At 37.8% G+C, this 25,636-nt stretch overlaps 1 long non-coding RNA gene across 4 annotated transcripts in view; it reads left to right on the forward strand.

Annotated features, from left to right (window-relative positions):
* The window catches only part of LOC123380105, a 462,087-nt gene that overhangs the window by 409,417 nt on the left and 27,034 nt on the right, over nt 1-25,636 (forward strand). For 2 of the 4 annotated variants that reach the window (XR_006585428.1, XR_006585429.1), the window contains one exon: nt 501-1,280. The exons of the other annotated variants lie outside the window; for them this stretch is intronic. This is a non-coding gene — a long non-coding RNA (uncharacterized LOC123380105). Of the gene's footprint in view, nt 1-500; nt 1,281-25,636 lie in introns of those variants that run through there. 4 annotated transcript variants of the gene reach the window in all.

Raw genomic sequence — 25,636 nt, forward strand, 5'->3', positions numbered from 1 at the left:
TCGATTTAATCACAAATGTGACTCTGAAAGGACTCCATGTCTTACAAGTTATTTCCCTTCTTCCTCACATTTAAAAAAAAAGAAACGTGTTTTGGCTGCAACAGATTTGTTGCTCAGAAATTAAATCCCACCCTCCCGAGGAATGCAGTATTAAGCAGGTTTGAATGAAGGCTAGGTACTTTCAATAATCATTATTAGAAACCAAGATAACTTTAATTTATTTATTTACTATTTGTATTTTCCTAGGTGTTAGTGTCCTTGGCTATTAGCTGTGTATCATGTTTCTAAATCTTAGCATGTTAAGACCAGAAAAAGAATTACTGATTATATAATTATGGACAGGATAGCTACCCCAAAGATGAGTTTGGTAAAGATTAACTACCAGGTAACTGTTCTCATCCCTTTTTGAACACAGTGGTGCCGGTTTATATCCTTTCTTCATAATAATTTTCATTTTAATCTTAATTTTAATCTTAGGACCACTTTCCATTTTCTTCCAGGGGGTCCCTTGACGCCCTTGACCACCATTTGGAGGGCCTGTACCTAGTGCTGCTGTTCTGAATCTCTCACACGTGTGGCTCTGTTGAACCATTCTGCTGAACCACGTGTGCCTCCTTGCATACAAACTCATCATCTTTTCTACAGCCATAGCTGTGTTTGCTCCAGTTGTATAACCAAGTATCTCGCCATTTTATTTTTGGCTCTCTGGGTCTCTCAGAATTCTGCCTGAGTCATCACGATATGATTTGCCGGGTTGGATACTGACCTAAACCCAATCCATGAGTGGAATTCTCCTAACTGAATAGAATAGCCAAAGCCACCGCTCTGCTGTCCACTTGACTCATAGCATTTCTCATGTCTAGGAATTGTGTTCTTTCTTCACCTACAAGAACTGACAGCTTGGATTCAGCTGAATGTCCCTCTCCTTTCCCAGTTACTTTAATTTATGTCTCTATCTCCCAGGCCAGAAAACACCCTGAGCATAGCAGACAGTAGGGTTTTCAGCTTTGCTACTGTAAGTGAACCAAAGGAGAATTTGTCTGCCCCTAATACATAGCAAGCCAATAAAAATACTGACCCTGAGCTTTTGCAGTGAAGAAAGATAGGCTTACTTATAGGTGTGGTGACACCCAGGAGAATGGGGATCTAATGCTCCAAAGTCCTGAGTTCCCTAATGGCTTGCAACTGAGGGCTTAAAAGCCTGGTCATACCTTGGGACTAGATGACTGTGCAGACAGTTTCATTTCTCGTTCCCTTGGGCTAGATTTCCATCATCTTAAGGAAAGCATATTCTTTTTTTTTTTTTTTTAAATTTTTTTTTCAACGTTTTTTATTTATTTTTGGGACAGAGAGAGACAGAGCATGAACGGGGGAGGGGCAGAGAGAGAGGGAGACACAGAATCGGAAACAGGCTCCAGGCTCCGAGCCATCAGCCCAGAGCCCGACGCGGGGCTCGAACCCACGGACCGCGAGATCGTGACCTGGCTGAAGTCGGACGCCTAACCGACTGCGCCACCCAGGCGCCCCAAGGAAAGCATATTCTAAGTCCCTTCCTGGTGTTCTCTCCAATCTTTAGATGGGCTATGTGACCTCCAGACTTAATTCTGTTGGCGGGTTCGCTACTATCCTTCTCTGTACTAATCATTCAGTTATTCATACATGAAGTATCCTTAAATGGCTACTATGCACTGAGCACTGCGATACAAAAAGATGCAGACCACACAATGTGTACGAATATTAAAAAATAAAAGGGAGGGAGTATTTAATTTTGAGATAAAGATTCAAAAAAGTCAAAGCCATAAATGAAAAACTTGATACGTCTCATTATATCAACTTTAAAATATTTTGTTGAAAAGGATGTGGTTGGAGTCATTCTAAAGTGGATTTGGAATGAGTAACCATTGGAAAGAAATTGCTTTTCTTGCCTGTGTACGAACTGGACCCAAACCTCGGGACTGGCTGAAACAGCAACCTTTTCAGGCAAATGTTTGAGAAGTCAGCAGGAGAATGGACATCCTGATCACAAAACTGATGATTATGGGCTTTCTGAGATAAATCAGCAGTTAACTCATGTATAACACAGAGTAGTTTAGCTTGTTAAAACACCCACACAAAACTTTTTCTCTCCTTCAACTCACCCTTTCCTTTTTCCTCATAAAACACCCTGCTTTCACCCTATAAATAGAAACATTATTTGGGTTTCTACCTGAATCTGTGCTTCTCAGATTGCATTTCTTTAATCCCAAACAAAGATTTGTTTGACTCTCTGTGTGGCTCTTTATGTTCAGGTTGACAATTTTATATGACAAAGAAAACAAAACAAAAAACAAAAACAAAAGGAAACAAATGAGCAAAAACCCACTATCAAATCAGTTAAAGGACAGGGAAAGAGAAGGGGCAATGTTTATATCAAATTATGTGATTATTTAAAAAAGTAAAAAGGGAAATCTACAAGTAAATAAGATAAAGATCGCCAATGTAGTAAATGCAAGTCAGGCACATAAACAGGTGATTTAAAGAGGACAGTGTACAAAAGCTTGAAAAGATAGAGATACCTTGGTAACAGAAATTTAGCAAGTCTAACTCCATATTGTTTGTTTCCCTTGCTGCTGTGACCCACAGCTTAGAAGCTTCTGCTTAGCCCTGCAGACAGGCATGTTAATCATCCAAGGAATTTTGCTTACAGCTGAGATTTGCAAAACCTGCTTTTTACTGGAAGCTTACCACCTCCAAAGATGTAAGGAAGTACATACAGAAATCTCCATGTCATGTTTAAGATTTACAGACACAACATGGCCAGTTTCCTGTATGCAAATTTGAACTAAGGACAAAGAAGTTCCATGACCTTCCGCGGATGTTTACCAACATCAGTCATCTTTCGACTTTAATCTCCTCCTGCTTCCCATGTTTGCTAACATAGGAAAAGCTCCAGTTTCGCGTGTGTGTGTGTGTGTGTGTGTGTGTGTGTGTGTGTGCGCGTGCGTGTGTGTAGAGGAGAGTTCTTTAGGACAGTAGTCCACCTCACCTCAGTTTGTTGGCTTTCTGAATAAAGTTGTTTTCCTTACCCTAACACCTTGCCTCTTGACTTATTGGCCTGTCTTGAAGTGAACAGAACACCCTTGTACTGGTTGCATCTTTACTTATTCATTCATCAAATATTTACTAGTTGTGTGTTAGGGACTGTGAAAACACTTGAGATATACTAGTGAAAAACAATGAAACCTCATGCTCTTGTAGGAAGGTACAAAAGAACTGATACAAAATGAAAAAGCAAAGGGGTGTCTGGGTGGCTCAGTCAGTTGAGCGTCTGGCTTCAGCTCAGGTCATGATCTCAGGGTTCATGAGTTCAAGCCCCGCGTCGGGCTCTGTGCTGACAGCTCGGAGCCTGGAGCCTGATTCGGATTCGGTGTCTCCCTCTCTCTGTGCACCCTCCCCCACTCGTACTCTGTCTCTGTCTCTCTCTCTCTGTCTCTCTCAGAAATAAATAAATATTTTAAAAATGTTAAAAAAATGAAAAACAAAAAAATGAACACTGGGTATGTTTTTTGTTTTTTGTTTTTTTTTTTTACTGAAGAGCTAATGTGAACAAGATAAGCTCAATCCTCTTGTTTTGACAAATACAATTGAAAATAATGGAATTCACTCTTCTCCTATTGCATTGGAGTAGAGGAATGATGTCAACATTTGGGGATTTTTACGGATTAAATTGTGTGCCCCAGAATATATCGTGAAATATTAACCCTCAGTACTTCAGAATATGACCTTATTTGGATATGGGAACCTTTATGGAGTTAATCAAGTACAAATGAGATCATTAGGTCTCATTCAGCATGACTTGAGTCCTCGTAAAAAGGAGAAATTTTGACACAGAAACAGACCCGCACAGAAGGAAGACAATGTGAAAACACACAGTGAGAAGATGGCCGTGCCACTGGAACAATGCATTTGTAAGCCAACAGATGCCAAAGATTGGTGGCAAACACCAGAAGCCAGACAAGGCAAAAGGTTGTCAAAAGCCTTCCAGAGAGATCACGGCACACTGCTGATCCCTTGATTCCAAACATGTGACCTCCACAAATGTGAGACAATGAATTTCTGTTGTTTTAAGCCACCTAGTTTTTGGTACTTTGTTAAAAGTAATACAATGAGATGGGGGTTATTAGCAGATTCTGTTAAAAGGAAGCTATTCAAAGAAACAAATAGTTAGTATAGCTTGAGCTATGTTAGGATAAAGAGAAATAAGTTCCCATGGCAATTATGCAAAGAGCTCCTGATCCATAGAGATTGGGTGGAGAAAGTTTTTCTTGGGATATGTAGCCTGAACACATACACCGAGGCTGACCCGGAACTAGGTAGTATAAGAAGAGTTGGACATTTCTGTGGCAGACGAGCAACATGGAGACCAGAAGGCATAGGGTTTCTAGGATGACAATTATGCAGTCGTTGGGGGAACTGTCAAAAGGTCAGGGTGAAGTGGGCAGAGGCTTGTCTATGCAAGGCCCTGCTTGACAGGCTAAGTAGTTGGCAATCGCTCTGAGCAATCAAGAATCACCAGAGGAATTCAAGGCAAAAATAACATCTTAGGCAAGAATAACACCTTAGTGCTTCTTGATGACCAAATCCATTTAAGGGATTAAAAGTTTCTGCTGGAATACTCTGCTCAAGACCACTCAGCCCAGAAGTGAATGGGAAGCTGAAATCCAACCTGTGTTCTGCCTCTTAAGCCACATACCTGATGTATGGAACAAGTGACATTCTCTCTGTCATTTATCAATGTGAGAGGAAAACTTTCTCAACGATGCCCTTGCCACTATTCCAAGCATCCATCTATGTCATTTACTAGGCTTTCCTAGAAAGTCAGAATAAGTGCTTTTAAGCCAACCCCAATGTGTTTTCTTCTGTAGCGCTCATCAGCTCTACTGTTGATGGTACCTTTCTTTTTCTGCTGTCAGGAATCAACTTATCAGGACAACTATTTCCTCTATGATCTGACCTCAACTACTCGATAACAACTCCCTTCTTGGCAAAAAAGTCCTCTGCTTTAGAGGATATCACTTTATTTCAATCTTATAAATTCTTTGTGCTAGAAACTCCACTATCTGTAGGCTTCAAAACATTTATTTATCTCTGTAGCCTAGAGATTCAAGCTGACCTTGTAAAAATGGACCAGATGTAGTCTAGATGGGGCACAGAAGAAGGTGTGGAAAAAATGCCACTTCTGTAGGTGGAAGAAGACTTAAGAATGAAGCTCTAAAAATATTTAGTGCTTGATCTGAATGTTAATAATGAGAGTAAAGATTTTCCACTAGCCTACAAAGAAAAGAGCAAAATATTTCAGGACAAAGAGTCAGGCTGAGGTAAGGAAATGAGATACGGGGCTACATGGTTTATCTGGAGAAGCTAAAGTCATTTCCAGGACTAGCCTCCAGGAAGGCAGGGGTGTGGAAGGAAAGAAAAGTGGGAAATAAGTCTAGAGAGTTAAGGAGGCACAAGTAAAAGAGTCAGTATATCCTATCTTTATTAGCTTTGAGGAGGTGGAAATAAAACTACTTTTTTTCCCCTTCTGAGTTCAGATCCAATTGACAGATAACGCACCATAACCAGACAGGTGTAGGTCAATAACGGCTTTACTAATGATAAACCTGATGTGGAGAATGGAGGACTCAGATCCTTGTCCTCATTCCCCTTCATGCCTGGGGACTGTGATAAAACACTGAGACTGTTACTGTGCTAAACAGAGTGGGAGAGAGTGACACTCTCGGTTGTAGCAGCTTCACAAAATTTACAAATCATGCTTTCTGGAACATTCTTGCATATTCTAGAAGTGGAATAAATTCAACGTAGGATAGACTCATATTCAACCTTGTCAGATATTGACAGTTGCTTTCTCAAGTCGTTGTACTGTGGAAGTCATGTGTTTTATGTTTTCCACAAGATTGTATGTTGTGGGAGTCCCCACATTTGAGTGTGAGATATATTACACATACAGGATAGTGCAAATATACATGTATAGTTTAAAAATATTTATAAATGCTGTGTACTGCAGCCCCCATCAAGCAAAAGAAAGTTATCAACACCTCAGATGTCTACCCCGTTCTCAGGTATCATCCCTCCTCCCCTCTCAGCTAGCTACTGTATGATTTTTATAACAATACCATCTTTGTTTTAACTCATATTTTATTACTTATGAATAGATCCCTAAATAGTATTATTTAGTTTCACCTGTTTTGGATCTCGTTTGTACACGTGAGATCATAATGAATGTATTCTTTGGTATCGGGCTTCTTTGTCTCAGCAATATGTTGTGAGACACAAATAGCTAACTTTTGTTGTTGTATTTTGTGTATGTTGTTCTATTTTGTGTTTGTTGTTGCATCCTCTTATATCAATACAGAGGAAAATATATACCCTTCTGCTTTGGATGAACATATGGGCTATTTCTAGTTGATACTATTATGAAAGTTGGTGTCATCAACTATTGTATATACCCTGGTACATATGTGAAAAGTTTCTCTAGGATGTATTCCTTCCAGTGGACTTGGGGTATTTCTATCTTCCACTTACCAAATAATGCCTGTTTTTCCAAATGAGTGCACCAGTCATTCTCTGGTACATGTGTACCAGGCATAGTGCTCCCATCATCAGTGTTAAAATTTCTCATGTCTCATCATCACTGATACTGGGAATGGTCAAACTTTAAACGTTTTAGCTAATCGGTGTGTCTCTAGAGGTGTTTCTTTGCCATTTTAGTTTGCACTTCTTTTTTTTAACATTTATTTTATTATTGAGAGACAGAAGGACAGAGCATGAGCAGGGGAGGGGCAGAGAGGAGGAGACACAGAATCTGAAGCAGGCTCCAGGCTCTGAGCTGTCAGCACAGAGCCCGACGCTGGGCTTGAACTCACAAACCTTGAGATCATGACCTGAGCTGAAGTCTGAATCTCAACCAACTGAGCCACCCAGGAGCCCATTAGTTTGCACTTCTGTGAGTACTAAGGAAGCTGAGCGCCCTTTCATATGTTTATAGACTGTTTGGATAGTCCTGTTCGGGATCTGCTTTTTTGAGATTTTGCCAGCGTTTTAAGGGTATTCTATCTTCTTTTATCCAAGTGGCATCAAACACTAAATATGAAAGGTAACACTATTAAATTTCTAGAAGAAAATGTACAAGCACAGCCTCTTGATGTAAGAATAGGGAAGGACTTCTCAAACAATATACAGTATATTCAATGTAAAGGAACAGACTGATACATTCAACTTAATATTTGAAACTTCACCAAAGGCACTTTAAGTGTTGTAGAAAGATAAGTGAGAGATGATATTTATACACAACATAACTGAAATAAATAACAAATTCCCACCTTTACTAGTTTAATGGATTAGCTCCAACCAGTTAAAAAATCTCCAGGTCAAGGAAATGTCCGATTTCTTGGGATTGGAGAAAGGGAGTGGGGGGAAGGAGGATCAGGGCTGTGATTCTACCTGATGACTCTCATGGAAATGAGATGAGAAGAATAGAAATTATTTTCTAAGGTTCCCTGAGTTCCTGTTGTTTGTTTGTTCGTTTTCCTATTAGCCAGTTGGGTTTGACCTTTACTTCTTTAGTCATCTAGGAAAGTCACTGCCTCTTTTGGGGGAAAGAGATGAACAATCTATTAGGAGAGCCCTATTTCCACTTCCATGAAGCTGGCCTACAAAAATCTATTTTCTCCTTTTTTTTTAAAACATCAAGTTAACCAGTCTTTTCCCTCAGTTTGTCAATTTGTCTACATTTTGAGTCATAGAATGATTTGTCCATCATCTGTGTTTTTCTGTAATACTTGTACGATTTATATTTTACATACAGATTTTAGAAATTTATCCTGGCGTCTGGTGAAGAGTGAATCTGTTTTTTCTTGTTTCCTGTTTCCAAGTATCCAGGTGTCCTAGCCTCACTCATTATATTGTGTTAATTACAGATATTGTCTAATATACCTAACAAAACCATTTAGTCCCTGATATCCTTCCAAAGCCAAATGCCCTAGTCACCATTGTCTTCAGGCCCAGTGATTCAGCCCTGCTCATTTTTTGTCCCACTGCTGTTTCATACAGATGGTGTGGTAGGTGGTGTGGACTGAATGTTTTTGTGCTTTCCTCAGTCATATGCCGAAGCTGTGATCCCAAGTGTGATGATGTTTGGAGGTGGGGCCTTTTGACAGTATTAGTGTTTTTATAAGTAGGGACACGAGAGAGATGATCTCTTTATGTTGTGGAAAGATACAGCAAGATGAAAGCTTTCTGTAAATCCGAAAGATAGCCCTTGCTAAGAAACCAACCACGATGGCACATTCACTTGACATCCAGCCTCCAAAAACGTGAGAAATAAATGTTTGCTGTTGAGCAGTCTAGGGTATTTTGTTATAGCAGCCAGAACTCAGACAGCAGGCAAAATAATGGCCCACCAAAGATATCCATGTCCTAATCCCCAGAATGTGTTAGTATGCTATGATATTTGGCAAAGGGGAATTGAAGTTGCGGAGATTATTAAGGTTGCCAATCAGCTGACCTTACAATAGGGAAAGTATCCTACATTTTCTGAGCATGCCCAGTGTAATCTAAGGGTCCTTGAAGACAGATGAGAGAAGCAGAAGAGAAGGTTGGACTGGTGTGAAGGGGGAAGGACTCCTCTCACTGTTGATGGATTTGAAACTATGAGAGGGGTTATGAGCCAAGACTATCCGGCAGTTTCGAGAAATTTGGAAAAGACAAGGAAATGGATTTTCCTGTAGAACATTCAGAAAGATAACATTACTGATGCCTTGATTTTAGGCCAGTGAGAGGTTTTTTTTTTTTACTTTTAACAGACAGGAAATAAGAAAATTAATTTCCGCCATTTTCGCCAATTAAATTGTGGTACTTTATTACCACAGCAATAGACAGCTAATATAGATAATCATTCCTTTTGAATTGGAAGTCTCTTCCTGTTTTCTCCCTTTCTCGTTCACATATCAGTGCCATGTTTTAGGGAAAAAAGGACTCTTGGAATAAGAAGTTAGTCGACCGTCTGAAGTGTGCTCATCATTCTTCGGCTACATCTTCCGCAGTTGTGAGATACGCAATGAGGTATAATTTTCCTTTGATGCACTCCTTTTAAGAAGGCCTACCTCTGCATTTGTGATGCATAACCTGGCCGTGAAGTTGGTCGTTTTGCTTCCGTGTGTCTAGCGTTGGGCGGCAGCATTCCCCTCCCTCCTTTATCTTTGCTTTTGCTTTTGGGCGCCAACATTTGGGGTTCAAACGTTTTATGGCTAGATTTTTTTTTCTTTGAGTTCACGCTGAATAATAAATACAAAATTCAATCACTTCTAACTGAGCAAAACATATCTGTTATTTAAAAAAAGAAAATCAGGGGCGCCTGGGTGGCGCAGTCGGTTGGGCGTCCGACTTCAGCCAGGTCACGATCTCGCGGTCCGTGAGTTCGAGCCCCGCATAGGCTCTGGGCTGATGGCTCAGAGCCTGGAGCCTGTTTCCGATTCTGTGTCTCCCTGTCTCTCTGCCCCTGCCCCGTTCATGCTCTGTCTCTCTCTGTCCCAAAAATAAATAAACGTTGAAAAAAAATTAAAAAAAAATTTAATAAAAATAAAATAAAAAAAGAAAATCTTGGGGCGCGTGGGTGGCTCATTTGGTTGACCGTCCAACTTCCGCTCAGGTTATGATCTCACGGTTTGTGGGTTTGAGCCCCGCGTCAGGCTCTGTGCTGACAGCTCGGAGCCCAGAGCCTGCTTCGGATTCTGTGTCTCCGTCTCTCTCTGACCCTCTCCTGCTTGTGCTCTCTCTCTGTCTCAAAGATAAATAAACATTAAAAAAAAATTTTAAAGGAAAATCTTGGGGCGCCTATGTGGCTCAGTTGGTTAAGTGTCTGACTCTTGATTTGGGTTCAGGTCATGATCTCATGGTGAGTGAGCCTGAGCCCTGGGTCTGGCTCTACACTGACAGCACAGAGTCTGCTTCGGGTTCTGTCTCCCTCTCTCTCTCTCTCTCTTAGAAATAAATAAGGAAACACTAAAAATATAATTAAAACAGTCTTTTCTACCTTTACTTCTCTGAATTGGACAATAGCATACAGGAGATAGTTTCTAATAGGCTAACAATTAATCCAAGAAATCATCAATCTACCATAATCCTGTCAAGAGCCATTTCAGTATATCTCATATTCTATATCAGTATAGATCATAGGCAATACCTATATCTCCAACCACAGTAATTTTGCCATGTGAAACTCTCCTAGTAATATTGTAATACTTTGTCTGACATTCTTATTTTTGCCTCTTAAATCTGTTCATCATTTATGTAAAGTAACCACTTGGCAAGGTTGACTCAGTCTTCAATGGCTTGTTCGTCAATTGCTGTCCTTACAGACTCTGCATTAACAATATGACTCCACACCCTGTATTGGATTTGGGATCCCTCTGGGCGTATCTCTCCACCGTGACTCTCTTCATTTTCCTTTTGGGTCATAATTATTCTCTTGGCTTTAGTAACACCTAAAATATCTTTCTTTTGAAATTTTCTCTTCAAAAGCAACTAGGCTCACGTTCATTTCTTTTTCACATCTGTCTACTCTGTTCTTCAAGATTTCAAACATTCTCCTAAGGAATTCTCTCTCTTCTTCCAATTTAACAAGCTTGTTTTCCTTTGTAATTCTTTCATACCCCCACTGCTTCAGACTTCTCCTGTTTTGAAGATAAGATAAAAGTAAAGAAGCAGGTCTTTAAAGAAAATTTATTATTCTTTGATTTCATATGAAAATATCATTTATGGAAAGTTAGTTTACCAGGCACACATGTTTCAAATTTTCTTCACCTTTGGTTTGCAACAATTTCAAGAAGTTTTTTTTTCTTTCTTTATTACATCCAAGAAGGCGGCATGTTTCCTTCATAATTAGGACCCCTGTTTTTTTTCTCACATTTTCTTTTTTAAGCTCTAGCTTCATATGTGATGGTCAGAGTCAAGGTGTCTGAAATCTAAATTCAAGGGTAGAGTTTAGGGGATTAACACATTCAGAGCCAACTGAGACCCATGTGGCACACTGCGAGTGTGTGTTTGTGACATGAATCCCACAGCGCATTTCCCTCACATGGCCATGAATGAAGTCAAAACAACAGGAAGGAAAGTATAAATTTAGACGGTGAACCTGATGCCTCTTGCTAATCATAGCACCTTGTATTTAGAGGCATGGACATTATTAATTCATAGCACTTTTTATTTCAAGGCATAAATCGATGCATATTTTAGGTTGTATTCAGTCCTAGCCTTCCACCTGGCTGAAAAATGCAGTTAAAAAAAAATTGCCCTCTTCACCAGTGCCCCGAAAGCCTGAGGCTAGAGAAAACGGAATTTAACTGAAAGTTGGGAAAGTTAAGTATATCCATCAGTATATCCAAGCAGTGCGTATCCATCAGAGAAATGGCATGTGCCAAGTTGCTGGGTGTGAAGAAGCATAATTTGTCCAAAACAATGCAGTATGGCTAAACTGTAGATTACATGCAGGGACATGTGGTGAGAGCAAGGAGAGAAGGCAGCAGAGGAAATATACTTTAGGGATATATATTATATAAATATATGTCCCTTACAAATATATAAGTATGGCATCCTATAAACTATATTAAAGAATTTGGTTTTTACTCCCATATCAACGCGATGGCTGCTGAAATATTTTAAACAAGGAAGAAATAGAAAATGTTCATTTTAGAAAGATCCCTCAGGCTTCATCATGAGAAATGGATTGAACACATATAATCCATGAGTCAGAAATGTTCACTAAGGAAGTGTCAGAGTCAGCCGGGCAAGAGATGACTGTGATCAATTCTTAAAAAACGTGCAGTAAATATGGAAAATAAGTGGATGAATCTGGGAGATATTAAGTAAATAAAACCCATGGAATCTGAGAAAGTGCTGGCCGATCACAGCAATGAATCATACTGTAATATAATTCTTTTCCCACTGTGTCTCTCACTAGACTGGAAGCAGTGGGATAGCAAAGGAGCACAGATCGTGGATGATTTTGTCTGAATGAAACTAAGAGTGAAGGGGGACCTGAGTGGCTCAGGCAGTTGAGTGTCCACCTTCAGCTCAGGTCATGATCTCAGGGTTCGGAGCCCACTTAGGATCCTCTGTTTCCTGCTCTCTCCACCCGCTCCCCCACCCTCACATTCTCTCTGTCTCAAAAAATAAATTTCAAAAAGGTGGAGATAGGGGCGCCTGGGTGGCGCAGTCGGTTGAGCGTCCGACTTCAGCCAGGTCACGATCTCACGGTCCGTGAGTTCGAGCCCCGCGTCGGGCTCTGGGCTGATGGCTCAGAGCCTGGAGCCTGTTTCCGATTCTGTGTCTCCCTCTCTCTCTGCCCCTCCCCCGTTCATGCTCTGTCTCTCTCTGTCCCAAAAATAAATAAATGTTGAAAAAAAAAATTAAAAAAAAAAAGGTGGAGATAATTTTTAAAAAATGGAAATAATATACATAAAGTCACAGAGAGGTAGAGGAAGGAGCTTGTGGTGAGAGCATGCAATGTTTTTTTATTTCAGACATGGGATTTTTTTTGTGATATATTTTATGTTATGATCCTGATTATGATTGATTGAAATACACTATAACTGATGATTGTTGGAGGAGAGAAGCTAAATAATTTGAGATTGATTTGCTGGATAAAGTGTACATGTTGACAGGTGTGTGTGTGTGTGTGTGTGTGTGTGTGTGTGTGTGCACTCACATGTATTTCTTTTATGGTAATGGCAGAAATTGGATTGAGGTGGAAAGTTTTAAGCTCTTCACACACTTCCTTGGTGAAAGAGTAGTGAGACAAAATGATAAAATGATAAGTCGGCAGTCATGAATGCAGAGTCTAGACATAAAGATCATCAAAGAAGTAGAAATTTTAATACCAAAAGCAATGGGATAAAAGATGACAATAAACATTAAAGCATCAGACTGTGATATATAATGTTGGGAGACTAAACAGTCAGTGGGTAAGAGAATTCTGGAGGGAGAATTTTCCTCTACATAGAACTAGGTGTCAGGTAGAGCCTTGATGTTTTTTCAGATAAAGTTCTGAACCCTCCAAAGATGTTCCTGCAGATGAATGAAAGACCACCAATAATCCAGCAGGGATCAATTGGATTAACAAAAATGGTTATAGACAGTAAAGAGGCCTGAAAGCATGAAGAAAAGGACATTTCATGCTGGACCATAGAAGAATGTCATAATAAATAGTTCATATCTCCAGAGAACCCTTCTTTCTAGATTTACCTAAAAATATTTCAAGTAGAAACTCTGAACTGAAGCATTTCCAAGAGCAGTAAAATACACGTGGATATTTGTCTGAGAGCATGTACATGTGGAACAACAGACGGACAGAATCCAAGTTTGTCTGTCCTCACACAAACACAAACCTCCAGAGACACAGACAAGGACACACAAGTACCTCCGAATGAGGAAACCTATCTTCTTTTTATTCAAGTTTTTTGAATAATTACTTTAAAGGTATTTAACAAAATGAGAAATATTTGTGTACTGTAAAGAGTTTCTACTTGAAATATTTTAAAATCTAGCAAGAAGAGTTCTCTGGAGGCACGAGCTATTCACAAGAACATTTTCATCAGGTAATTAGCTCTTATGGCGTTACCGTGGTTTGAATATAGTTACTCCAGGAGAGAAAATAGTACTTCTATCAACAGTCTCGGGGTACACTTATCCTTTTTTATTCTTGTACCATCTCTGATGACAGCTGATGTCAAGCTTGCTTTAGTTTAGAAAGGACCCAAGATAGAGTCGATTTCAGCAAGCAAATGGACTGGCTCCATTGGTATGTGTCAAACGGTGCTTATTCTCAATGATTTTTAAAAACTGGTTCGTTAACTTGTTTTTGGAAATTGTGTGCTGAATGATGTGATATCAGTGACTTAGAACTGCTCACTTGCTTCATTAGCATATCATCTGGGAATGCCGAATTGCCTTAAAGGCAATAGCTTTTTGTTCAACTATCCTCAGGGCTCAGTATGTGAATGTGAATGTTAGCATGTGAGTGTGTGCTTGTGAAAGTGTGTGTAAACACATTCATTTGAGTTTTGTTAATATTCTGAGTCAATAGTATTGCCTTTCTCATTTATAATTTGTGTAAAGGTTATTTATTCATTTTGAGAGGGAGATAAAGAGAGAGCGTGTGTGCACACGTGCTCATGAGACAGGGAGGAGCAGAGAGAGAGAATCCCAAGCAGGCTCCACACTGCCAGCATGAAGCCCAGTGCAGGGCTCCAGCCCACGAACTGTGAGACCGTGACCTGAGCCAGAATCAAGAGTCAGACATTTAACCGACTGAGCCACCCAGGTGCCCCTCTCGTTTATTATTTTTGAGGCAGTACTTTTGGTTGGCTATAGTGATTCCAAGGGGCAGGGGAGATATAAAAGAAATTCCTGGAGCATGGAAGATAAAGAGGAAGATGATGAGACTAAGTAGGTTTAATACTATACTCATGAATGAGATAAACAAGTTACTGCCATAATTATGTTTGATACAATTTTAGGTTTTATTCATAATGAATAAAATACGTGCTATGGTCTGACTGTTTGTCCCTCCAAATATCCCAGTCTCTCCAAAATTCATACGTTGCAATCTTTACATTTATTTATTTTTGAGAGACAGAGAGAGACAGAGCATGAGCGGAGGAGGGGCAGAGAGAGAGGGAGACACAGAATCCGAAGCAGGCTCCAGGATCCGAGCTGTCAGCACAGATCCTGACGTGGGGCTCGAACCCACGAACTGTGAGATCATGACCTGAGCCGAAGTCGGACGCTTAACTGACTGAGCCACCCAGGCGCCCCTCATATGTTGCAATATTAATCCCCAAGGTGATATTATTAGGCGGTGAGGCCTTTAGGCAGTGATTGGGCCACCCTCCTATTTGGGATTAGTGCTTTATAAAAGAGGCCCCACAGAGTTCCCTGGCCCTTCTGTCATGTGAGTTCACAGTGAGAAGACGGCAGTGAGTGAGGACGCAGGCATTTACCTGACACCAAATCTGATGCCTTGATCTTGGCCTCCCCAGGCTCTAGGAGAGTGAGGGGATTGGCTCACACGGTTACAGAGATCAAGGAGTCCCATAATCTGCCCTCTGCAGGCTGGAGACCCAGAAAAGCTGGTAGTGTAACTCCAGTCTGAGTCCAAAGGCTTGGGGAGCAGGTGTACATCAGCTGATGCTGTGAGTCCCAGTCTGAGGGCCAGAGAACACTGAAGTCCCTGCTCAGGTAGGCAGGCAGGAAGGGGACACATTCTCTTTTGTTCTAATCAGGCCCTTAATGAATTGGACGGTGCCCACCTGCATTGCTGAGAGCAGTCTGTTATACTGAGTCTACTGATTCTAATACTAATTTCAGCAGGAATCACCCTTATAGACACACCGAGAAATAATGTTTAACCTGGGCATCTCCGGGCCCCCTCAAATGGGCACATAAAATGAATCATCACGGTTTCTATACGATTTGCTAACTGCTTATGTTTATTAGGCTTTACTGCTATCCTCATTTTAGTTTGTGGCTTTTAATATTATAACGTATCTCTTCTTTGGTCTCACTTAATGCCTTTTGGCTGAAGTCGACTTTGCTATCAGATTTCTAAGCTCTGTTTTCTTTTTGTCTGGTCAATCTTTACGCATTCTGTTATTTTCGGCCCATTTGAGTCACTGAATTTTAAGTGTGTCTCTTGTACATACCACATGGTTAGATTTTGTTTTATAAGCCAATTTTAAGTTATTTTTCTTTAGAGAGCCAAGTCAAGCCCATTCGTATTTGTCGATACGATTCTGACGTTCGGTCTCAATTCTGTCATTTCATCTTTTGTATTTATTTATTTTTAACTTTTTTATCTGAGTAGAGTTGATACATGATGTTGCATGGGTCTCAGGCGTACAACATAGTGGTTTCACTTCTCTGTATGTTATGCTGTGCTCGCCACAATTATAGCTACCATCTGTCGCTATACAATGTTATTACAATACCGCTGACTATATTCCCTATGCCGGGCCTGTTATAGCTGTGACTTACCCATTTTATAACTAGAAGCCTGTGTCTCCCACTCCCCTTCACCCGTTTTGCCCATCTTCGCAGCCCCCTCTTCCAGCAGCCATCATCCTCTGCTCTCTGGTATTTATAGGTCTGATTCTGCTTATTGTTTGTTTATTCATCTGTGTTTTTAGATTCCACATATGAGCGACATCATACGGCATTTGTGTTTCTTCGTCTGAGTTGCACCATCTTATGCTCTAAGTACTGTGTTTCTTTATCTCTTTGCTTTTCTGGGTTATTAGTTTTTGTTCTTGCTGTTTCCCACTGCTCTCTAATTTCTTTGGGCTTTCAGGAAGGTTTGCCTTTCTGTTCTGGTCACTACTTTTGTATTAATACTATTTGCAGATTCTTAAACCCATTTTCCTTAGTTAACTTTTGCTTTCTTTAAATGATATCCTTTGAATCCCATACATGCTCATTTACTACAGTCAATTTATACTCTTCTACATTACCTTCTCTTCTCCTCTCATTTTATTAGCTGTATTATTTCCTCTTTGTCAAAATAAATTAGAAGTGCTATTTCTATTGATAGACTTTTAATCCACGAATCCACCCTTGTTTTAAACATATCTCTCTAATTAAATCTGTGAAATGCTTACCTGCCAGTCCTTTTGCATTGCTGTTTCAGTTATCTTTTGGCTGAAGCTCATCCCTGAATAGACTTTTTGGGAAACATTTGTAAAGTATTCTCTGAGTTCTGCCCTACTCAAGCCTGTTTTCTTGTGCCCTCGAAACTTGGATAACTTGTCCTGCACTTCTTTAAGTTTTATGGTTTTTCCTTTATTTCCTTAAGTTTCTTGAAAATTCTGCCCCATATTGCCTTTTATTACATATTTTTGAAAGAGGAATTTGATATCATTCTGATTCTTTTGCATTTGTGGATTTATTTTGTCTTTTTGCCTCAGGACCTCTGGATTTTTTCTTTTCCTTTCAAGTCTTATAATTTCACTGGAGTAGATGTCAGAGTTGTTTGCTCTCGGTCAGTTTCCTCAATAGGCTCCTTCAAAGTGGAGGTTCACATTTTCTTTTGTTTCTGAAAATTTTTCTTGAATTACTCTTTTAAGTTTTATTTTATTTTAGTGTTTTGCCTTTCTTCTTCATAGTCACCATTTGTCACGTACTCAACCTCATCTGCCCATCTCCAACCTCTTTATATTTGGATTGTTTTGTTTCCTTTTTTTTTTCTTAATCTCATTTTCATTTTCTTGGATGATTCCAGCTCTTCTTACAAGTTTTTTTTTTTAAATTTATTTACTAAGTTTTCACTTGAATCTACCCCCCCTTGGGAACCTTATGCATTAGTCTTCAAATCTGATATGATTTTGCCTATTTCTTATATTACTTTCTCAAGTTCATTTAAGTTCTTATTTCAATTGTTTCTGGTTTTTGTCTATTTCTTTTCTTAATTTTCATATATCTTTTTTCAAGTGAGTTAACATACAGTGTAGTCTTGTCTTCAGGAGCAGAACCCAGTGATTCATCTCTTACATGTGAAACCCAGCTCATCCCAAAAAGTGCCCTCCTTAATGCCTGTCACCTATTTAACTTACCCCACATGCACCCCCCCATCAACCCTCAGTTTGTTCTCTGTATTTAAGAGTCTTTTATAGTTTGCCTCCCTCTCTGTTTTTTTTTTTTTAATCCTTCCCTTCCCCTATGCTTATCTGTTAAGTTTCTCCAATTCCATATGAGTGAAATCATGTATCTGTCTTTCTCTGACTTATTTCGCTTAGCATAATACACTCTAGCTCTATCTATATCATGGCAGATGGGAAGATCTCATTCCGATTTAACCATATCTCCTAAAGAATGTTCCTGTTAATATATATGAACCTTTATCATTCTTTCAAAATGTTTCATGCTACTCCATTGCATTTACATATCATGACGTAGACATGTCCCTATAGGTGGGCATTAAGTTTGTTCAAAAATTTTGTGTCACTACAAAAATTCAGGCAAAATGACCCTTGTAAATACTTAAGAACATAATAATATAAATGATCCACATATATAAGTGTGTTCCAGGAGTAGATAATGTAAAAAAAAAAAAGGTAGGATTGCTGGGGTATAGAGAATGTCTATTTCTAAATTTAATAGATACGTCAAATTTCAAGTGTTTCTTTTCCTAACAACTTCAAAGAAAGTAGATTAAAAATGTGAGAAAATCAGAAAGTTCTTGGTGACTTTTCAAGGAGAATTATCAGAGTTCAAGAACAAACGCAGTAAGAATTTTTAAAATGAATAATATGAAACTTTTAAAACTGTGTTTAAAAAACACAAAGGGGGGGGGTGCCTGGGTGGCTCAGTCAGTTGAGTGTCAGACTCTTGATTTTTGGCTTAGGTCATGATCACATGGTTTGTGAGATGGAGCCCTGTGTTTGGGCTCTGTGCTGATATGGCAGAAGAAGCTACTTGGGATTCTCTCTCTCTCTCAAAATAAATAAGTAAATAAATAAACAAACAAACAAACAAACACTTTAAAAAAGAACACAAAAGGTGGACATGGAAATGGTGTTTCCTCAGGACATAAAATACAGTGATTCAACGAATGAATTAGAATTATCTTGAAAGCAAATGCCATTTTGCAATCAATCAAGAATGACACTGACAGAAGAGCATTTATAGGAATAAACCTCCAAAGAAGAATTACAGAGAATACCTTTATTCTATTATAAAATAGAATACCTTCTATTTTATCCACTACATCAAGGCCTTCATTTGCCAAGGCCAAATAAGAGACTTTATGAAATAAAAAACCTGTGACTCTACATAGCATGAGGACTTTTCCTAATGAAAATAACACCTGACCATTTATCAAACAAATCGGAAAATAGAATTTGTCTATAATTGTCTTCTGAATAACAAATGCTTCTTTCAAAGACCTGATCTTTAAACTGATGAAGATATCCACAAAGAAAAGAAAGCCCATCAATCTGACGTGCGGTCATAGCTTCATCTAGAATTTAGGTCTTCATATTTAGTGGAGAAACCACACAGGAGAAAAGTCTTTATACAAGTGGCACCAATTTTAGAAACACATCATGCCCAGTAGACACTAAAGGATCCCTGCAGGAGAGACACTTTATAGTTATCAGGTTCTGTGGCCTTTACATGGAGCTTATATGTTCAAGTTCATCTGAGAGTTTAAAAGAATATGCCTACTTGTTAACGATTATAGTAAGGTCTTCCTTTATAGTCTGACTCTTGGCACCTCCAAAGTCCACCCAAGAAAACAACTCTGACAAAATACAAAGATGACAAGGTGTTTCATGAGAGATCAATATTTGCATCCATGTGGGTGTCTGTAAAATTTATATGAAAAAATAGTTATAAAAGCAAAAACTTCAAGTATATATGATGTTAGGAAAGAAATACTCTTTTACCGTTTAGTGTGCTAAGAAATATTTACCACTGTCTCTTAAAAAATATAATTTTATGTCATTTAGCTACTCTGCCTTCCTCTCACTCAATTGGAAATTCTTTTAAACCTAAATCAATAGCTAAATGCCAGATTGTATCCACGGAAGTGTATATTTCGTGTTATATGCCTCCCATGTCTTTCTAATTGAAAATGCCACTTGTAGAATCTGAGGTTCTTTTATAGAAACTTTTATTGCATAGTTGTCTATAAAAGACAGTAGAAGTTAAAATATAATTAGTCGATTGATTAGTAGTAAAGATGGGTTTTATTAACAGTTCTGTCAATATCTGTGCATGCTAACTCATTTGCATTTCTCCCCTTAATCCAAGTATAGTAGTAGCCTATGGAGTTGAAAATAGGCAAGCCACATTTTGAAATTACTCCTGTATTCATTTCAACTCCTACTGAGTTTTTCATTTAACCTACAAGTATTTCTGAGATCAATCTGCTTATCTGCTCTTGAAATTCTACCATAGATTGCTTTAAAAGTACTTTATATCTATGAATTATATAAAAACCTGATATCCAAAGGATAAGCCTTTCAGGGTGATCTTATGAACAAAATTTTAAGCAAAAAGTATGGTCCTTTGTGCCTTTCCGACTTACCTCGTAATGGCTATAACACACATAGTACAAAATAATTTTGGGGAATTTGAAAGTGGCTAAATGTGCATAATAAAATAAGCAAATCTTAAAGCTTTCTCTATACAATATTGCTTATTATATTAGCACTCAAAAGATTGAAATGGATCATAACATTTGGTCATGAGCCAACCAAGATCTCACTGATAAATTCATCAGCAGAATTGAATTTTAATGCAAATCTCCCTACTAAAAAGATAGTTTATTTTACATGTGATTTAACATGCAAACTATTTTGATTACCTTCCATAAAACTGCAAAGGATAAAAGTGAATATTAATTTTAAAAGCCCAATTTACAAGATTGTCTTAACACTTTTTATATCATCATTCTGGAGCACTGCAAAAAGATTTTCTACATTTTACTTAGTAGAAAAGAGGTTGAAATATAATTAATAGGCTGATTGATTCGATAAAGGTGGTTTTCATTGACACTTCTGTTGATCATCTTTGGATGCCAATATTGTCAACCCCTTGACATCTCTGCACCTGTGTTCTCCCTACAAATTTGGCATTACACTAAATAACTTTCCAATATTCTTTCCAGTTCTATCATTCACCAGAAAGCTGAATTAGGAAAAAAATGTATCATTTTATCATATTCTTCTGGGAGAATAACTCTAATACTAATATGACTATACTAACATTGTCATGAGTGAGTGGTATGGGATGTTCTCAAAAAAATTCCACACAGTGTAAATGCCCAGGAATGCAGATGGTATTTTTTTCTTCTCAGCAAATACAATTATTGTCATTTAGTGCTTGATCATTGCCTGGAAGGGGAGTGAAGGATGAAAACATATGAAGGCCAGGGAATTTGTGGAGACATAACTATCTAAACCTTCCACCATATTCTCCATTTTATTTAAAATTACATAATCATATTGCTTTAGCTGCATAGGCCATTTGAGTGGCATGAAAGTTCAGGAAATAACTATTAAAACCCTGGACAAAATATCCAGGGATGGAAAGGACAAAGGCTGACTTTGCCGCCTAGTTCAGAGTATGAATGTTTCTATGAAAAGTCAGGCTTTCTCCCTGAGGAAGTGACTGTGCTGTCACTTATGGTTCAAAGGTGTATCTTGTTGCCTGGGTAGCTCAGCCAGCTAAGCATCCGACTTTGACTCAGGTTATGATCTCAGGGTTCATGAGTTGGAGTCCTGCATGTGGCTCTCTGCTGTCAGCATAGAGCCTGCTTTGGATCTTCTGTTCCCCACCTCTGTCTGTCCCCCACACTTGTGCTTTCTCTCTCTTTAAAAAAAAGTAAACATTAACAAAAAATTAAAGGTGTACCTTGTCTAATGATCCTACAGTAGTGCCTACAATATCAAGCCATAACCATCTTTATTGTTTTGAATCTGTACATGAAGAGATGTATATATATACATACATATATATTTAAATTTACTGATTCCAAAGACAAACAATTTTATAGTTTCCTGATAGATGATAAAAACATGTTTTGTTTTGTAAAGGTCAATATGCTTTGACAATTTTCCAATAGATTAAAATATATTGTGATCTGTTTTGACACAATGAGGAACAAAGTTGATAATCCAGAGTCCTTGTTGATTTAATATCTAAAATAACCTGTGCTTGAGGTACGTATAAAAAATCCTAATGTGTTTAGGACTACCTAGCATATAGTAAATGCTCTTAGTCTTTCTCTACTTATAACTGTGAGAAGCTGCATTTTTGGACAGATATATTGATGGTTCAGTATCTCTAAATTAGGCAAAAATCTGGCAATAAATATACTGGTTAAATTTGATATTCATACTGTGGTCTGTATTGTCTGCCATTTGTTAAAAATAACAGCACAACTATTTTCAATTTAAAATTATAAGTTCTTTATGACACAATTCACTTGTGAATGCCTGATATTCATTTATCTCTAATAATTCACCCAATAAATATTACATGTGTGCATAATGGACCTCTAATTATAGCAAGAGTTGTGCTGTTGCCTTAGAAATTTTAGCAGCACAAAATTACCAACTACCGTTAATATGTAGTGACTTTTAAAACACATTTTAGTGAAAACGTAACATAACCTAGCATAAAATAATAAATTACTATATTCCTATTCTCTGGATACTATCCAGTTTTAATTTTCTTCAAGGTAAGGTAGGTGTGTCAAATTGATTAAAGGCAGAGTACAAGAATATATGGAAAAGAAAGGGAAACTGAAGATAGAAAGTAAAGAGATTCTCAGAATACGTTTTATAGCTAAAGAGGAAAGAATGGTATTTACACTGAGTATCTGGGACTCTATGATTGCCTAATTCTCTTGCTTCTTTTTCAACGGTTTCTCTGTTTTGTTTACTGATTTGGCTACTTCCTTTCCTACGCACAAGTAAGAATTTCGAAAATTCTTTTCCCTGTGCTTTGTTTTTCTCTATCTGAATTTTTTTTTCTCTAGATTGTGATAGCTTTCATCACTTTGAGTTTTCACATACGGTGCCCATAGCTGTACCTTTGATCCCAGCATCACCCTGAAGATTAATACTCTCATTTTTATCTTCCTGTTGGACTTAACTACCTAGATGTTTTCAGGTATACCAGATTAAACCTTTTAATAACTTACTACCCCAACCAAGTTCGAGAACTTGACTCTCTGGTCTCGTGATCTCCCTCCAGGGCTGAAGTGAGGGCCCATGGGACAAGGCCGCACAAGTACAGTGTTAGTTTTCGAGGCAGCCTTATGTTTTGGTGAAGGGTCCCGGTTAGGGGTACAGTTAGGATTAGGGTTAGGACAGAAGAGGCTCCAGACGCCAAACCCACAGCAGGGCGTGGTCTCCCCGCAGGGCTGAGATGAGGGCAGATGGGACGGCCACACACGTCGATGTGCCCCTCATCGAGGAGGGCTCTGGAATCCTCTCAAGCAGCTTCAGCCCGCCATGGGAAATGACTAGCTGAGCGTTGAGTATGTATCACCTGTATTAAATGCTTTGGATTTATGCTTGTTTCTCCTTTTTCTGCTTTCTCATAATTCACTGGTTACCAAGTCTTATGAAATTCATTCTATAAGAGAAAAAGAACTCAAGGCACAAATATGTTCAAGTGACAAAGTTTTGAGAAATAATATGATGTTTTTACTATTATTGTCCTGATAATGCGGTTTGGACTTCATTGCCTTACTTACCACCTACTTTGTTCTTAAAGACAGTGCTTCATCAAGTAGCTTTCCCAGATTCCAAACTCCTTTGGATTTCCAGGTTCAAAAGACTCATTGTTCTTGAAGTCTCCTATTCTCAGGCCTGAAACTTAAGGTCTCATTTGGCTCAAGTAAATAAAATTCCAGGGAACCTCCAGATTTGCCTAATCAATTTCAATGGACTTCTGCCAATTTCTTTTGGAAAATAGTTTTATTTGGCATCATTTGACAATGCAGTGTCAATGGAATGCACACCCATTTTAAAATTCTGCCTTTTTTGGATAAAATTTACCTACAAAAAATCATCCATTTTAAGAGTTCAATTTTATGAATTTTGAGAAGCACATCTAATTTTGGGACTACCATCCAAATCAAGACATAGAGTATTAGTATCACTGCAAAATTCTCCATAGCGGTTTATATCAGTCCCTTCTTCTCTTCCATCATGCCTTGCGTCTACAACCAGGATTCTGCTTTGCTTTTTTGGGATGGTATAAAACAGTCTTTTGGGTCTAGCTCTCTTCACTCAGGAAAATACATTTAAAATCCATCTATATTTCTACATGTGTCAATCATTTACTTTTTACTTTTTATTGCTAAATAGTGTTCAATTTTGAATATACTACATTTTGTATATACATTCACATTGCTGGCCATTTGGATTGTTTCAAGGGTTTGGCTATTAAGAATAAATTTGCTATATACCTCCTTTTACTTGTCTTTCACTTGCATAAGGTTGGATCTGCTGAGTTTCTTCATTGTAGTTTTAATATTTTTTCCCTTTGTGTTTGATAAATATCTTAAGGAGGATACATTGTTACTATGCTTATATTCTACTGCTTCCAAATTTTTACTCACTGATTCTTAGCAAACTGCAGAAATTACTACTGTTTGCCTAATGGCACTTGGTCATTTCCTTCATTTCTCTAGCATTTATTAACAGGAATTCTTCTATAAGCAAATCTGTTATTTGTTTATTTGTTTATTTATTTATTTATTTATTTATTTATTTATTTATTATTTATTCAATGATACAGTCATATCAGAATGGACTCGTGATATTAATTTTATTTTTTGTGTCATAATCCAGTATTACAGTTATTTATTTATTTATTTATTTATTTATTTATTTATTTATTCATTCCCCAAATTGTTTCAGTTTTGGATCCTGTGTCCTTTTGCCATTCCCCCCATCATTTTTTCAAGGACTTTGTTATTGCCTGACACTACAATATATTCCAGGCTTACCTTGTGTTTTCTCTGTCCGAATACTAGTAATTATCTACTTCTCCAAAGAATGTTAATTTCTTTTATTGTAGAATGGAATTTAGAAGCCAAACTCCGAGACTAAGCATATTCATTGCTATTGGGATGTCATTGTTTCTAGGTCCTCTCAGCAGATAGGGCTATGATATATATATGATATCTGAGATGTATATATATATATATATATATATATATATATATATATATATAATGTGTGTGTGTTCTGACTAGTAATACACACATATATATACACACATATATATATATATATATGCATATAATATATACACATATATATACACATATATATGTACACATATGTATATATACACATATACATACACATATACACATATATATACACATATACACATATATATATATACAAACATATATATATACACACACATATATATACACATATAATATATACACATATATATACACATATATATGTACACATATATGTTTATATATACACACATATGTGTACATATATATACACACATATACACATATATACCCATATACACATATATACACATATACACGTATATACACATATATATGTGTGTATATATATATATATATATATATATAATGTGTGTGTGTTCTGACTCAAGAGTGCTCACACAATTATGTTTATTTCTGTCTCTCTCTCTATCTTAAAAACCGCAAGGTCTCTGATTTGTCAAATCTAATAATACTACAGGCTTATGCTAGCCCTCTCCCTGTTCTTATTGTGACACTTTCTTTGGTGGCCAGAAAACCTCACTCTTATTATTTATAATACATTTATTTATTTAAATAATCCTACAAACACAGTAATATTTGAGTTGCTCACCCATGCCCCCATGGGAAACTGATTTACTAACTAATGTACACTTCCTATTTTTAGCCTTAGAGAAAATGATGTTTTCCAAAGTTACATAGGTTAGTTCTTTTGTTCCCCATCTCTGGAGAACCCTGACTAATACACTATGTGTATTCCATTTTGATTTCCTTCATACCTCAGTGATTTTAATTATTAATTTGTATTTTGCTTATGTGAAACTATGC

Source organism: Felis catus, chromosome C2 (assembly GCF_018350175.1).
Source record: "Felis catus isolate Fca126 chromosome C2, F.catus_Fca126_mat1.0, whole genome shotgun sequence".
Lineage (NCBI taxonomy): Eukaryota > Metazoa > Chordata > Mammalia > Carnivora > Felidae > Felis > Felis catus.